General features: G+C 50.9%; 1 long non-coding RNA gene and 1 pseudogene across 3 annotated transcripts; one reads left to right on the top strand and one right to left on the bottom strand.

The window, feature by feature from the left end:
- Positions 1-2648: 2648 nt before the first annotated feature.
- LOC310923642 (T-cell surface glycoprotein CD1a-like) lies at positions 2649-5560 on the bottom strand (annotated as a pseudogene). The gene is made up of 5 exons: positions 5509-5560; positions 4074-4334; positions 3287-3566; positions 2909-3193; positions 2649-2789 (listed from the first exon to the last, which is right to left on the bottom strand). The product of its transcript is annotated as a T-cell surface glycoprotein CD1a-like (transcript).
- Positions 5561-5940: 380 nt separating this feature from the next.
- LOC310923643 lies at positions 5941-8282 on the top strand. Of its 2 annotated transcripts, XR_014592664.1 has the most exons (4): positions 5941-6123; positions 6251-6295; positions 6719-7338; positions 8179-8282. It is a non-coding gene; the product is annotated as an uncharacterized lncRNA (long non-coding RNA). The 2 variants fall into 2 exon arrangements; XR_014592665.1 differs by lacking the exon at positions 6251-6295 and having other exon boundaries at positions 5942-6123.
- The last annotated feature ends 6877 nt before the right edge of the window (positions 8283-15159 follow it).

The following is a 15159-nucleotide window of genomic DNA, read 5'->3' as shown; positions in this document are numbered from 1 at the left end:
CTGGGGCTGGAAGGTTCTCCCCACGGGAGAAGGGGATGGAGCTGCAGCTCAGGGCCTGCAGGAGATGCCGGGGGGGGTTACCAGCCCTTGCCCCGTGGTACCCAGCAGAGGCTGAGGCTATGGGGGCTCGGAGGGCTCCAGGCCCCGAGAACCAACCCGTGGACACCTTTTGGGATGAGGGAGCAGGGGCCCAGTGGCTCTTTCCAGCCCTTGGTGCTGCCTGGGGGAGCTGAGGGGGCTTTTGGACAAGTGCTGGGCTGAGACCCAGGGGAAGGGGGGAGATACATGTTGGCCTTCGGGCTTCAAGTGTCCCCAAGGTTGAGAACCCAGGAGGGTGGGTGATACAACTCCTAAAGACATTGAAGTGATGACAATGACTGACTTGTGGCCTTCTCAACAGCCCCGGGCTGCAGTGAGAAGCAGTAGCAGTTTTAGCTGCAGGCAGTGGGAAGCTGAGGAGCTGGAGCTGAGACAGCAGAGCTGGAGGAGACACAAAGATGGTAGGCTTTGGGGTAAAACCCCTGGGGGGCTGCTCGAGGGAATATGGAGCCGGGACGGGAACTGCAGGCTGGAGCTGGGGTAGGGACTGGAGAGCTGTTGCTGCAGTAAGGATTAGCAGGTTGAGGCTTGAATATGGGAACAGGAGCTGAGCTGAAACAACACAGAGCTAGAGCAAAAATAAAAAAATCATACTCTGAGAACCAGAAGCAGCATTTTGTGCCACTGCTGGGAAGATGTGGAGACAGAAGTGAAACAGAAGAGCTGGCAGTGAAATAAAGCTTGTGGGACTGAAGCTGAAATCACTGGGCACTGCAGTGCTGCAATTGCAGTCACTGTTCAAAGGGGATAGTGAATGTAGACCTGGGAAGCGACTGTGAAATGGGACATGTGCCCAGGGGTTGGTAATGGAATAAAGATTAATGGGATGGAGGTGGAATGCCATTTCTAGAGCTGAAGCTGAAACCGCACAACTAGAGACAAAAAAAGGACCCTGTTGTCTCAATCTGCAGCAGCTACACCTGGCAGAGACAGGCAGAAAAACGCACGCAGAGCTGGAAGAACTGTGCTGGACTTGAAATAAAGCTTGCGGGTCGAGAGCTGAAATCACTGGGGCTGGGAAGAGGACTCTGCAGGGCTCCAGCTGAAATCGCTGCAGCGGTGGCATAGAGACTGCCAAGGCCATAGAAACTCCAGGGCTGACATAGAGCCTGTATCATTGCTGTGCTGAAATCATTGTAGGCCTGTGATATTGATGTTGGGGCTGGGTCTTGAGGCTGAAATTGGGAGGAGAGGGGTGTACAGATGAAAAGGGATTGCTCTAAGATGGCTCCTTAGAAGCTGGCGCTGCTGGGATATTGCCTGGCTCTGGGTGTGGCACTAAAGGGCTGGGGCTGACATCACAGTGGGGCTGGGATATTGACTGCAGGGTGAGCATAGACACTGTAGGGCTCAGAGCTGAATTGTTACCGGGCTGGTGCCAAGATGAAGATCCTGCCTATTTAAAGCAGGACAAGATTCAGGCTGTGGAGGTGGAGAAACACACACGTAGGGCTGGATGAAGAAGAACTCAGCTGGCCGTGAAATAAAGCTTGTGAGTTAAGAGCTATAACCACTGGGGCTGGGAAGGGCTTTCTAGAACTCCACTTGAAATCACCAGAGGGTGGGATAGACATTGTTAATGGCATAGGAACTATAGGACGGGTGTAAAGACTGTAGGATTTGTGTGCTGAAATCCCTGTAGGCCTGTGATATTGATGTTTGCACTGCCTATTGTGACTGAAAATGGAACAGGATAACTAGACCTGAAAAGGGGAATGGAAGATTGCACCAGAAATCCCAGGCTTGCACAGATATTGTCTGGGCCTGTGATAGCCACTGTAGGGCTGCTGCTGAAATCACTGTGGGGCTGCAATTGTGAGTGGTAATGGAAAGAAACCGCAGAGCTGAGAAAGGAACTGAGAGGTGCATGGTGAAATGATGAAAGGGCTGGCATAGTGACTGTGGGGCAGGGATGGGGACTCTAGGGCTGCAGCTGAAAAGGACGGTGCGGCTGGGATATTGACTCTGGAGTGGACTTAGTGATGATATTCAAATCAGCTGAATTGTTGCAGAGCTGGAGCCGAGACAAAGATCTCTAGCAGTGTGCTTTTTGCATGGTGGAGCTGCTACCTAGAGCCCCATAAACATCTCCTGTGGAAAAGCCACTCGCGGAGGATTCGGGCTAAGCAGTCAGACTCACATCACACAGGCCGTGGCTAGGCTCAGCAAAGAGAGGCAAGAAGGGACTGTTGTTATGATAAATTCCAGCAAGGTTTGTTCCAGCACACCAGAGGGTTCAGGGACAGAAAGACCTGGCCATGTGCTGTGCACGGGCCTAAATAGGGATCAGGAACCAATGGTCTAAGGGCACGGGGGTGGTCCAAAGAGCAGGGCAGGGGTCAGTGATCTAGAGAGGGGATGGGGGTTCCAGGGACTCCACGGGAGAGTAGAAGAGTTGTTGCTCTGTGGGCAAACAGGCCTCACATGATAAATTCTTGGCTCTCTCATGCACCCTCATTACCCTTCCTGCAAAGGCTATGTGTGAGCTCTGATGGCACTCAGGGGCTTAACCCCTACAGAGCTGCTGCTGCAACCCCTGCACTGACCTACATGCCCATAAATCTTACCGCAGGTGATGGGAGGGAGAGCTCACCTGTGCTTCCGCCACCAAAATACCCAAGCAGAGGCTGTGGCCACAAGAAGCAGCACCGCAATGGTGATGCTGATGGTAGGGGATGTGCTGTGCTTTGCTGGGACAGGGAGGGAAGAGGGCAACTGTGTGAGGGTGACAGCGCCCATCAGGTGCTGCCCCTCACAGGGCCAGTGGCTGTCATCTGCAGCCTGCACCCCATGTCTGAATGGAACCTACCCCACGGGATGAGAAGGCTGCGGGCGCCCAGGCTCTGGTGGCTCACACGGCTGACACAGCTGTGCCCAGCACGGGGGGCCACGGCCAGGACACTGCAGAGCTGGTGGGTGAGGTCAGCCTTGGGCAGGATGGGGCTGCTGTTAAACGCCGGGCCCGGAGGCACCTCCTGGCCGTCCCGCAGCCAGGCCACGCTGATGGGATTGGGGTGGAAGCCGCTGGCGTGGCAAACGGGCAGCAGCCACTCTAGCCTGGGGCTGTGCACAAAGACCGTGGCCACAGGCAGCTCTGGGGAATGAGAGCAATAGCGTGGGGCAAGTTCTGTGGGCAGGGCTGGGCCCCAGCGTGGGGGTAGCTCTTGCAGGGTCACGGTGGGCTCACCTTGTCTCTCCAAAATTGCCATCCCATACCTCTTCAGCCTGAGGAAGTTGCTCTGCATATCCACATGGAGACAAAGTGCTCCATGAGCACTCTGACCTCTGCTTCTTGAGGCTCTTGCTGATCAGCTCTGCCACCTGTGATGGCTGCCATGACCCCCAGTGCTGTCTATCTACCTCAAAATCAGCGAGGTCTCTGCCACCCCAACTGACATTCAGGAAGCCCTGCCTTGTCGTATTGGGCTGCAGCACAGAACCTGCACAGAACTGCACCAGCAATGGCTCTGTCAAGGGAAAAGCCAGTGGAGAGGTCCCCTGAGTGTGTGGGACGTGGATGGCATGAACTGGGGTCTGGCTGATGGCACATACAGGGATGGAGTGGAAAGCAGGGTGCAATGGCCAGCAGGGGGTCACGCCATGCTTCAGGAGACCCCAGACACCCTGCAAGCCTACAATGCCTCTTAAGAATAGAGTAGATACTGATGTGCGGTGCTTCTTTAAAAAGAATTCTGTCCTCCAAAAGATTTGCCCCCAGTTTTCTCTTTCGTGATTCTGGCTGTGTCAATCCTGCAGTTCCAGGAAATTTGGTGGCAGCTTTCTGACACGCAGAGGGGTTCCTTGTGCCACATGGCAGGAGCTCTGAGGGGCATTTTTGGTCTGCTGCCCTGCCCAACCCTGCTAGTCATATGCCCCAGCAGCTGCAGGGTTTCAGGACCTCTTGCACCCGATGAGACATCAGATGCCATCCTGCTGGGGAGGAGGGCTCTGGCAGGGCTCCTTCCTCTACTCACACTGCTCTTCTGTCTGCTGAACTGTGGCGTGCACAAATTGGATGATATTGCACAAACCGATTTTGTACTGGGACGTGATCTTTTCCCCATCACCTTCAGCTGCAGCCTGGCTGGCCCGGGGCCAGTGGAAGCAGATGCTCCAGTAGGCAGGATGCACTGGTAAGATGCATATGTCCCCTACGAGTGCCACGCATGACACCTCAGCAGACCCGATGTTGGCAAAGAGGCCACTCAGGAGCTACTGGATAACCTGCAATTCTGCTAGGAGGGAGGATGGAGACAGGAAAGGGTGCAGGAAGGAGATGACTGGAGGTGCTAAAGGGGAAATGGCAAATGGAGGTGCTGGCAGGGGAACATGGGATTCAGCTCAGATAGTAAGAAATTAATTTTCTGTGTGAGGGATAGATAAACACTGCCATATGTTACCCAAACGTATGGTGGAGCCCCATCCCTGGAAACATTCAAGGCCAGGTTTTTTGGAGCTCTCAGCAGGGAAGGTGTCCCTGCCCATGGCAGAGGGCTTGGACTGAATGGCCTTTAAAGGTCCTTTTCACCCCAAAATCATTCTGTGCTTCTATGATTCTATGCTCTTCACCCTCCTCAGAGTTGCTTTCTTGTTTGACTTCACGCTCTTTTTGATTCTCTGTTTTACTTTCAACAATGGTTGTCTGCTGCAGATTTTAGCCATTTTATCCCCTCCCTCCCAGCTAGAGCTGCTGTCTGACTGCGAGAACAGCACCCTTGCTGCTTATTTGGGGTGATGGTTCCCCCCAGGAGAAGCACCTGTGCCAGGACCTGTGTCTGCCAAAGACCTGGACATGGTACGCAGGATAGAGGATGCTTGATAGGAAAGAGCATTTTTGTCCAGGCTTGGGGCTCCCTGATAGGGCCAGAACACCAGCCCAGCCCAGAGATCAATCCTGCCTTTCTGTGGCTGATGCTGCCTGCCCTGGAAGCATAAAGTCTCATGGGCTTATGGTAAAAATCTCTGTGTGACAGCAGTGCCTGAAACACCGTTTAGCAGATGCAGCTCCCTAATAAATTAGGGGCTGCTCTAAGGGGCCCTCAGCACCCTGTGGATCTCAGATTTGCCTGGCACCCATGGGCTCCCTGCAGGGGGAGGACATCTTGCAGGCAAACTCAAGCCTCAAGGCCTCTTTTGGCACCACTCTTGTTTCTTCTACCCGTGTGCCCAAGGCTCTGTGTTGGAGCTGGTGGGACAGAAGTCCTGAGCTGGAGGCAGGAAGAGAGAGGGTGGGCAGGGACAAAGCATGCTTGGCTGGTGCATGGTGGGAGGTCACCCTCTGATGCTGGGAATTATCTGCTCCCCCATACGGCCCAGTGGCCTGGCCGTGCCTCCCCTGAGTGAACTTGTGGGGTCCTGTGACGGGGCGGGGGATGAGAACGGTTGAGGTGAGCCAGGGCTCCCACTTACCCTCTGGGTCTGCCCACATCCCAGGGAGGAGGATCGGGAGAAAGAGGAGGAGGAGGAGGAGATGGGGCTGCACGGTGCACGCGGCAAGGCTGAAGCAGCAGCAGCAGCAGCAGCGACTGCGGGATCTCAAGCTTCAGGCCAGCGCAGCAGTCACTGCGGCGGCTCTCCACCAATTGGAGAACCGGTGTATGAGGGAGGGGCCCAGAGCTCCCAAGCTGAAGGCTGGAGATGTGTGGGAGGGACAAAAGCGCCTCGCTCCTCACGGCCGGCCGCCGCCCGTCCCCGGTGCCCCCGGCTGAGGCGGAGAGCCCGGGCCCGCTGGAGCCCGGCCGGGCGGCGCCGCGGACACCGGCCCGTCGTGCGGCCCGTCGGAGGCGGGATGCCGCCGCCCTCCCGGGGTCGCGCCCGCCCGAGAGGCCTCCGGACGGCTCCGGCGCCCGCCGGCCCCGCTCCGCTCCGCGCCCGCCGCTCCCGCCGCACACACCGAGCCCTCGCCTGCGGCCGGGGCTGCGGAGCGAGCGGAGCCGAGCGCCGCTTGGCCGAGCGCGGCCGAACCGCGCCGGGTGGAGCCGAACCGAGGCGAGCCCGGCCCGAGCCCGCCGAGCCCGGCTGCAGGTAGGGAGGGGACCGTGGGATGGGGTGCGCAGCCCCTCTCCTCTGAGGGGGAGCGGGGCAGGAAGGGCCGGGGGGGCTGCCGGGCTCGGCCGGGGCCGGGCCGCTGAGGTCTTTCCTTTTCCCGCAGCGTTCGTATCCAGGGACGGACGGAGCCTCCCTCGCCACCCACTCGGTGAGGTGAAGTCCAGTTCCTAGAAGCAGCTGCATGATGGTGCCCCTCAGCATCGGTAAAGACACGAGGCAGAGAATAATTCAGCAGCTGCGGAACCATTTTGGATTGATTTTCACTCTCTTTTTCTTTAAATGAAAAGCAGAATGAGCTTTGGGAGTCAGGAAGTAAATTGATGCATTGATTTCATGCACAAGAGGGAAATTGGTGAATACGGGGAAATGATGTTGAAGCAATCAGATAACACAGTGGAAAACAGCTTCACCAACAGCTCTGACCTTCACTGGTGATTCTGAGCCAGCTTTCTGGGGGCATCTCAGCAGGAAGGGCTGAATCCTGTTTGAGCAAATAGGAATCCTACTGCCCTTCTGCCAGATAAAGTGATCTCAAAGGCTGGAATTCAAATTTTTTTTTTTTTTTTTTAAGTGTCTTAGCAATTACAGTATCTCCAAGTCCTGGCTGCTTCTGAGGAGAATCTGCCAAGGCAGGGAAAGGTACTTGGGAATTCTGAATATTTATTTGTGCATGCTCCGAAAAATGTATTAAGTCAACTCGAGTGTAATACTTGAAAACCTGTGAATATTGCCAATGTGATAATTTAATGGTGTGGTTGTATTTTTATTTTAAAGAAAATGTTGTTTTTCTGTAATTTTTAGGAGATTATTATGAATTTTCTCTAGGCAGGTAGTACCACCTTGCTGTGCCTTGGTAAGAAACCCCTGGGTCCTTCAGCCAGTTCTGCTTTCATGGGCCTACTGTGTTAGAAAAACAATTTGTTTCTTTTCAATATTTGTCAGACCACCCACCCAAAACTTTTGCTTCCTTCTCCTGCTGTTATATATCTAGGTGTGACTTGTTTGAATCTCTTACAAACAACTTTTCTGGTTTAGCTTTCCTTTCTGCAGGATTTCTGTGGAGGAGAAAAGCCTCAGATGGGGAATGCTTGAAGATCTACCAGAAACATTTCAACACTGGGCAGAAGTTCTCAGAGAGAAGCTACTGTCGTCAAAGGCAGGCAGATGATTGCTGTAACTTCTGTCCGAGAGGTAAATTCATTCGGGTAAGGCTTTTCATTTCTTGTGTAGGTAATTTTTCAGTACGTAGCTGAAAAGACCAAGAAGTGTGCTGTTGTCTTAATCCATATCATAATCCATCAACAAAATACTAAAATATCTGCATCAGACAGGAGACAACTGCTTGGAAGAAGTTCGAAGTGAAACCGGACCTTTGCAAATATTTGTTCTTGTCCAATATACACTCCAGAAAGTGGATACATTCAAATCTTATTGTAGCGACAGGAGGGTCTTGTAATTTGCTGTATTCACAGGAGACATCAAAGCAATTACCAAATAGATTTTCTATACCTTTTGGTATTTGATAAAGGTCTGCGTTATATATGCAAGAATATAATTTTTAATGCCATTATGCATCACAATTCTTTTATTTTGAGGTGTAATTGATTAAAATTGTGATTTCTCAGGGGTTTTACAGTCAGGAGCTGTAATTTAACCAAAAGTGTGGTAAATTACAGATAGACCCCAAACTGCACGTTATCGGCTTATGATTAGTTTCCTTTGAATAGCAGATTATGAGACATATTGGTTTGTTATATATTGCCATTCAAAATATCCTAAATAACATAGGAATGTGATTACGGCCCCTCCATGCTTGTGCAACTGTGGACATCATCAGACCGAAAATAAACGCAAAATTTCTGCTCCTATTCATTTATGTATTAAAAGCTGTGAAGTACTTGTGTCCCCTCTGGAATAAATCCCTGTGTCTCCTCGGAGCTGCTGCTTTGCAGTAGAGCTTGGACACATTTTGTTTCTTAATAACTAGAGATCCACCAGTGGATGATTCCCATAGGTTCTCCTATTTTGTAGGAGCTGCACGGCGAGGTCAGCATTCTGAGGGAGGCAAAGCAGCTAAAGGCAAGGAACGTGGAGCATCCGGGGGCTTCTCCCACCCGAGTTTCTCCTGGAGCGTGCTGCATGTCACGCAGGATGTTTAACCCGGCTTTGGGGCGTTCTCCTGCGGTCCCGGCTCTTAACTGCTGCCCCTGAGCCGAGGCCTTGCTGTGTCCCAGCACTAAACCCGGCAGGTGGGTCCTGCTTTTCCAGCCCTTTAATCCCACGGGCAATCCCAGATTCCCGGAGCTCCCCTGGGCCCAGCCTGGACTCGCTCCCTGGGAGCTGCACTTCAGTCTGCCTGAACCAAGGACCTCCTGTTTGAAACTTTATTCCTGCTGTTTTTCCTCTTGCAGGTAGTTGGCAAAAAAGGAGAGAGCCTGTAGGAAGTGAAGCCACAGGAAGGCCTTATCCCAGTGCAGGGTTCCCACTTTTCTCTCTGACTCCTGGAGAAATGCCTGAGCATGACCAGAGACTGTCCATTTGATTTCCAGCCCTTTCCAATAAATCGTTGCTTTCAGCTGGTTTGTGTTCCTGGTGTCATCCTCCTCCTCCTCCTCCTCCATGCATTTGTCAATGGAATTGCTGTCTTTTGCTGAGTTGCATTTTGTTTTTCCAGGAATTGTGGCTCTTTTGTTCCGCTGAAACTTCGCAACTCTGCTGAGAGTTTCAGCTGTCAAATCCAAGTAAGATTGGAGTTCCTTTGGATTGTTACTCCCATAAATGAGAGATCCTTTTTCGAATAGGAGTAAACAGGCATGTTTAACTCCCTCTTCCCTTGAAAATCACAGCAGAGGAAGCAGATTTGAAATCCTCATTCCATGGGCTTCCACCGACTTCCTGACCGTTCCAAAAGTTTTCAGCGTTAGAAATTTCCGGGCTTGTTTTGCAGGCAAGCTGGGAATTAGATATTATTCCTTCCTTTTATTTGATGTTTAGCCTCTCTCTGATTTTAGTAAGGCAGCATTTATTTTTTCCTATTTTCCATCCAAGTTGGAATTTTGCTACTTCTTAAGGGACATTTCCAAGGAAATTTACCCAATTAATGTTGGTAAATCCGGAATTGTTCAGCGCCATATCCGCAGAATTCTGGGAATTCCCAGGAAAACTCGTTAAGTGTTTAATTGCCGTGATTCGTCTCTTTGTGAAGTTCAATTTGGTGCGTTTTTTATTATATAAGTTCCATTAAAACTTAAATCCCGGCCTAGTTGCTGTTCCTTGGACACAAGGGGGTGGTTCTTTCCTGCCTTGGCACATGTGGATGTTCATCCAAAGTGAACTTCCCGATAAAACAGAATTCGTTTCCAAGCAAAACTGGGATTTGTCTAGAAAACCTTATTTTCTGGGAGGCACTGGGTTTGTTTTCCCTATCCCTGCATAATCCAGGATGCTCCCAGAGCTGTGGTAGTCAGTGGCATAAAGGGGAAAGCTGTGTTTATTTAGTTTCATATTTTATTTTAATTATTATTTTCCTTTTTACTTTTTGATTTTTGTATTTTTTATGTTAAATATTGTATTGTGGTTAATGTTTTCATGGGGTTTTTTTTGTTTTGTATTTTTAAAATGATTTGGGTTTATTTCTTTTATTTTTATATTTTTGTTCTGTTATTTACTTTTTAGTTTTTATTTTTCTTTATTACTATTTAAAATCCTAATTACTCTTAATTTTTTCATTTTTCAATTTATGGATATTTTAGATTTTACTTTCATGATATTTTTTATTTTAAACAATTTATTATATTTTTAATTTATTTTAAATTTTATTTCTTTTTTACTCTTTTGAGGTTTTTTTTTCAACTTTTATTTTATTTGTTTTATATTAATTTTTTTTTCATGTTTTCTTTATTCCGTTTTTTTTTATCCTACTCTTTTTTTCCCCTGAGCACGTGGAAAGTTGGCTGTGGGCAAGGAAGGAGTTGAGAAATGACCTCCCTCTCCACTGGACGTCTGGATATAAGCAAGAGCGCAGTTAGCAAAACTCCTCTGTATTTTCTGCTGAATTAAAAAACCTGAACGGAGAAGGCTGTGAACACCGTGGTGCCTTTCTTTTCCTTTCAAACCCTAAACAGGTCTCCTTCTCCCCGTGCACAGTATTGCCAGCAGTGAGTCAATGCCGAGGTGTATTTCAGAGGCAGCGATAAAACTGTGTGGACATTTTATTTTGTAACTCTCCGAACCCCCTTGTTTATTAGCCAAGAAATCCAAAATTCAGAAAAAAAAAACAAAAAACAAAACAACAAACCCCCCCACAAACAACCCCCCCCTCCCCCAAAGCACGCAGAAAGAGAAAATGTGCCCATAATATTTTAATAAAGATTAAATATTTACCCCTTAGAAAACCACGGTCATTCAATTCTAATTAACTGTGGTTCTGATCTGTTAGGTTAATGAATACATATGTTTAAAATATCAAGAAGAAAACACACACAAAAAAATAAATATATATATATATAAGCAAGAAAAGGAGAACTATAAAATATGAAAAGTAATATCAATAAATCCACTCTATATTTTTACATGTTCCCTATATTATAATATGTAAAATATACCTACTATAATGTACATATCATAGATAAATTGTAATGATTAATAGAAATATCAAAATAAGAAATAGAAGAAATATTGAAGTGTAGCCTAAAATGAAGGCTTTTTTGGTTTTGGCTTGGTTGATGGCGGGGTTCTCGTAGTTGTTGTGGTTGGGGGTCTTTTGGGGCCTTTATTTTCGGGGATGTTTGGAAGGGGAATTTTGGCCACGTTCTTTTCTGTCTCCGCTCCCTACGGCGGCGCTGCCACCGTGTGGACACAGAGCGGTACTGCAGCTCTCCCCACCCGAGGCGTGTAGCAGCCCCGGGCTGTGATCTGTAAGGCAATGCTGCCATCCTGTGGATAAAAAGCGATACTGCAACGCTCCGCCGTGCCCGTCCCCGCGGGCCCGCAGCAGCCCCGAGCTGTGAGCTCACGGGCAGTGCTGCCGCCCGAGCGCCGAACGTTCACGGCCAAAAAGGTGGGAAAAAATGCGAGGACCCCGGGCGCGTGGCAGCCGGCTCCCTGCGCGCGACCTGGACCACGGAGACGCCCGGGAGCGATTTTTCCGCGGCGTACGCAGGTGCGCGGACACGGGATGGGGGCTGAGCGGCGCCACGGCAGTGTTCGGGCAGGCGATGTGGTCAGGGGCCTGTGCGAGCAGCCGAGGGGGACATTTGGGGGGGTGCCACAACCAAGATGGCGGCGCGGCTCGGGGCGCTTGACCTTCTAAAGATGGCGGCGAAAAGGGCGGGAAAATGAGAGGACCCTATGTGTGTCTAGTTGACTGCCTGCACAAAACCCCGACCACGGCGCCGCCCGGGGAAAATTTTCTGTGCTTTCTCCACATGTAGGGACACGTGCTGTGGGTTCAGCCGCGCAGCAGCCGGGTTAAGGTTAGTGGATTTAGTCAGGCGTCTATGTTAAACACCGACGGGGGCCTTAAGCGTGCCACAACCAAGATGGCGTCTCGACCAGACTTGGCTTCAGCCACAACTAAGATGGCGGCAGGGAGGGGCGAAAGTGACGTAATGCTTCTCGCAACCGAAAAGAGCCGGGGGGGTGACGAGAACGACCGAGTGTTGCCGAACAGCCGAGAAGAGCCGACGGCTGAGGGAAAGCGCCGAGTTTCCCCGAAGAGCCGAAGCCAGCCGAGTTGCCCCGAACGTCGCTCCCCAGGACCCTGATTTTGGAATGCTTTATGGAATTAGCCGAGCAGCTTTTACTTCTGAGGTTTCCATAGAGAGGAAATGAGCTGTTCCATAGATTTATTTTTCGCAATGCGTTTTGAAATTATACCAGAATCTCCGCTCTCCCGTCAGACGCCGTGTCCCCGAGTTTTGAGGTTTCTCGTAAAGATTTTTCTGCCTATGCTGGAAACAGATTCCCCGGCACCACGGGGAGCGGCGGGATTTGGGGGGTCCCGAGGCCGGCACGGGGGTTCCCCGCGGCCCGGCCCGGCCCTGCCGGCACCAGGAAATCGCCGTCGCCGTCCTCTCGTGCCCGGAGCCCCGGCAGGACGCCGGCGCAGCGCCGGCTGCGGGCGGAGCAGGAGCGGCTCCTGCCGCCCGCAGCGCTCCCGGTCCCGATCGCGACCGCAACGCCGCCCCGCCCTCAGCCCGGGCCCCGAACCCCCCGGCCCCGATCCGCCGGCCCTGGCGGGAGCAGGGCCGTGAGGGGACAGCGGGGGGGGCTCGCGGAGCCGAGCTGGGATTGGCGGGGCCGGCGCTGCCTCCGCTTGTGATTGGTTGGGCTCACCTGGCCGGCGCTTCCTCAACAGAGATTGGCGGGGTCGGCGCTGCCTCCGCTTGTGATTGGCTGAGCTGGCCGGCCCTGGGGCATAAATAGCAGCCTGAGGGGACGGGGAGCGGCGTTTGGAGCTGCGCGGTCGGTCGGCCGGGAGGAGCGCCGCTGCGCCGGGACGGGATGTCCGCAGCTGCCGGCCCGGGGAGCGAGGGTGAGCACGGACGCGACTCCCGCGTCCGCCTGCGCCAGTGTCTGGGGGCCGGCGCTGTCCTGGGGCAGTGGCGCCAGCCGTACCCAGGGCGGCCGGAGGCCTGGTGCGGGGCCTGGTGCGGCGCAGGACGACCGGCTGCGGCTACCAGGGGCCGGCGAGAAGCGCTTCTGTAGTTTCTGGATTTAAAGCAGCGTTTAAAGGATCAGAAATAAAACCGCGTTTTTTGCATTTTTTGTTATTTTTTGCTTTTATTAGAAGTAACTATGTTTTTCATATTTATTGCATCTTTTCACTATTTTGCATGTTTCAATGCACTATTTTTGGTTCAATTTTTTTTTTTCCCTGTTTTTTTCCCCATGGCAGTAAAATTCTCTAAAGCACTAAACTGGCTGCATAATGGCATTTTATCGGACAAAGTAATGCTGCTTCTCCCAGCCAGCACTGCACTGTTCTTGGTGCAATTTTTCACTGTTTCCTGTAGCCCCAGAATCCGTGGCTGTCCCTCAGGGTTCTGAAGGAGTGCTGTATTTGGATTTTTCGCTTCAGGATCTAAACTGTGGCATCTGGGCTGTATTCCAGGAACCCTGGAAAAGCAAGTTCTTATTCGTGAGGACCCATTAACTCTTGACAGTCGAGCTGTCTTGCAAGAGGTGCTGCAAAGGGTGAGATATCTTTTTTTTGTAATCATCTCTGTGAAACCTTAATATGCTTAAACAGTTTCTGCGGAACAGATGATTTCACCCAGAGCATTGCAGAGCATTGTAACACATACTGGACTGCTTCATGTAATCGGTATCTTTATTTTTCCCAACGCGTTTTGAAATGATACCAGGATCTCTCCTCTCCCCTCGGACCCGGCTCGGCTGAGCTGTGAGGGGCGGGGCCGGCCCAGGGAGAAGGGCGGGGCCGCGGGCGATGGTCCCGCCCCCATCTCGGGCAGGGCGGGCGCTGGGCGGGCTCGGGGCGGGGGCGGGGCCGGGCAGGGCCGGGGTTCTCGGTGTTTGGGTTTTGTCTGGGCTTGTCAGCCAAGTCATAAACAAGCCAACTCGGCTCCTGAACTCTCCAATGAATGTTTAAAATGCTTCCACAGAAGGACAAGTTAAGAGTGATTCCAAAGGAATGTTTGTAAATGAAGGGTAACGATTTCTGGGGAATTTCCTTGGGAATTATGAACCTCATGCATTCGGACTTTCGGGGGTGGAATCCCCGTTCCAGCCTCGGGCACCTGCAGGAGAAGAGGGGTCCTTATCCACAGCAAGGGAAGCCCGGTGCCCCATCGTGTCAGGTGCAGACAATGAACCGTCCCGGGAATGAACAGCAAGTCCCCTCTGCCCTCACCCTCGGACGGGCAGCAGCTGCAGGTGAGAGATGCCACAGGATGGGGAGGGGAGAGAGCAGCCCCGGGTGTGAGCTGGGAACAGTGAGGGGGGACAGAGCAGGCACAGGTGGGGCTGTGATGGATAACGATGGGGCGGTTCCAGCCGGGGGCTGTTTAAAAGGGGAGCCTCAGCTCAGTTGAGTATCGAGCTGTGAGGAGTGAGGACTTTATCCTGAGGTTCTGGGTGTGATTCATGGGGAGACTACAAGAGCATTTGGATTTGGAGCATTTCCTCGGGAAGCGCCGAGGGACAAACCTTTGTGCCAAACAGGTAAATAACCCAGTGCGGGTTTATTGGGGGGACTTTTTTCCTTTTCAACTTCGTCTCACCAATCCCTCCCCGGTGCTCCCAGAGGAAAAAGGAGTTATGGAGACAAAAGGAGTTCAAATTGATGGAAGAAACTCCTTTTTTCTGTTGTTATCCGTGTTTAAAGTGGCGAGATTTTCTTTTCAGCTGACATTTTAATTAATAGTGGCCCTTCTATGTGGCTTCTTTTCAATATGAGGTTCTTAGGTGGTGTGTCGTGTTTTGTCTGTCTTTTTTGGTATTATTTATTGTGAGTAATTTGGGTTTTGAGTGAAGGTAACCTCATGTGTGAGTTTGTTTGTATTTGAGGTAGAACTAATTTAAGTAGCTTTTTTAAAGAGACTTCTGAAATGTGTTATTGGGGTTTTGTGTGTTGTATGGAGGGATTCAGGTTGGGTAGAGCTGGTTTTTTTTCTGTTTGGTGGTTTTTAATGATTTATTGTGTAGCTTTATTCTCTTTGTAGGTGGTGTGATGAGGGATATGTGGTGTATTTATTTCATGTTTGGTTTCATAGCTCACATGGTCAGAGTATTTTTGAACTGAGTTTTGTTACTGAGTTGTTTTTGGGGGATATTGTGTTTTTCAAGAGTTTGTTTTCTAAGGTTTACAGTGGTGTAATTGGCTGTGGTGTGAGGTATAGGGGAGGTTTTTATTTATTTAGCGGTGGCTTTAATCATGGCAATGGTGTTGTGTTTGTTTTAGTGGGTTTGAGTCAGTGTGATGTAGTTCATTTTTTAGGGTTTCTTAATATTTATAATTAGATTATTGTTTTATGGGATTTGTTTATTTAG

Source organism: Zosterops lateralis (assembly GCF_965231275.1).
Source record: "Zosterops lateralis genome assembly, contig: HAP1_HAP1_SCAFFOLD_159, whole genome shotgun sequence".
Lineage (NCBI taxonomy): Eukaryota > Metazoa > Chordata > Aves > Passeriformes > Zosteropidae > Zosterops > Zosterops lateralis.
This window is presented reverse-complemented; position numbering and strand designations above follow the sequence as displayed.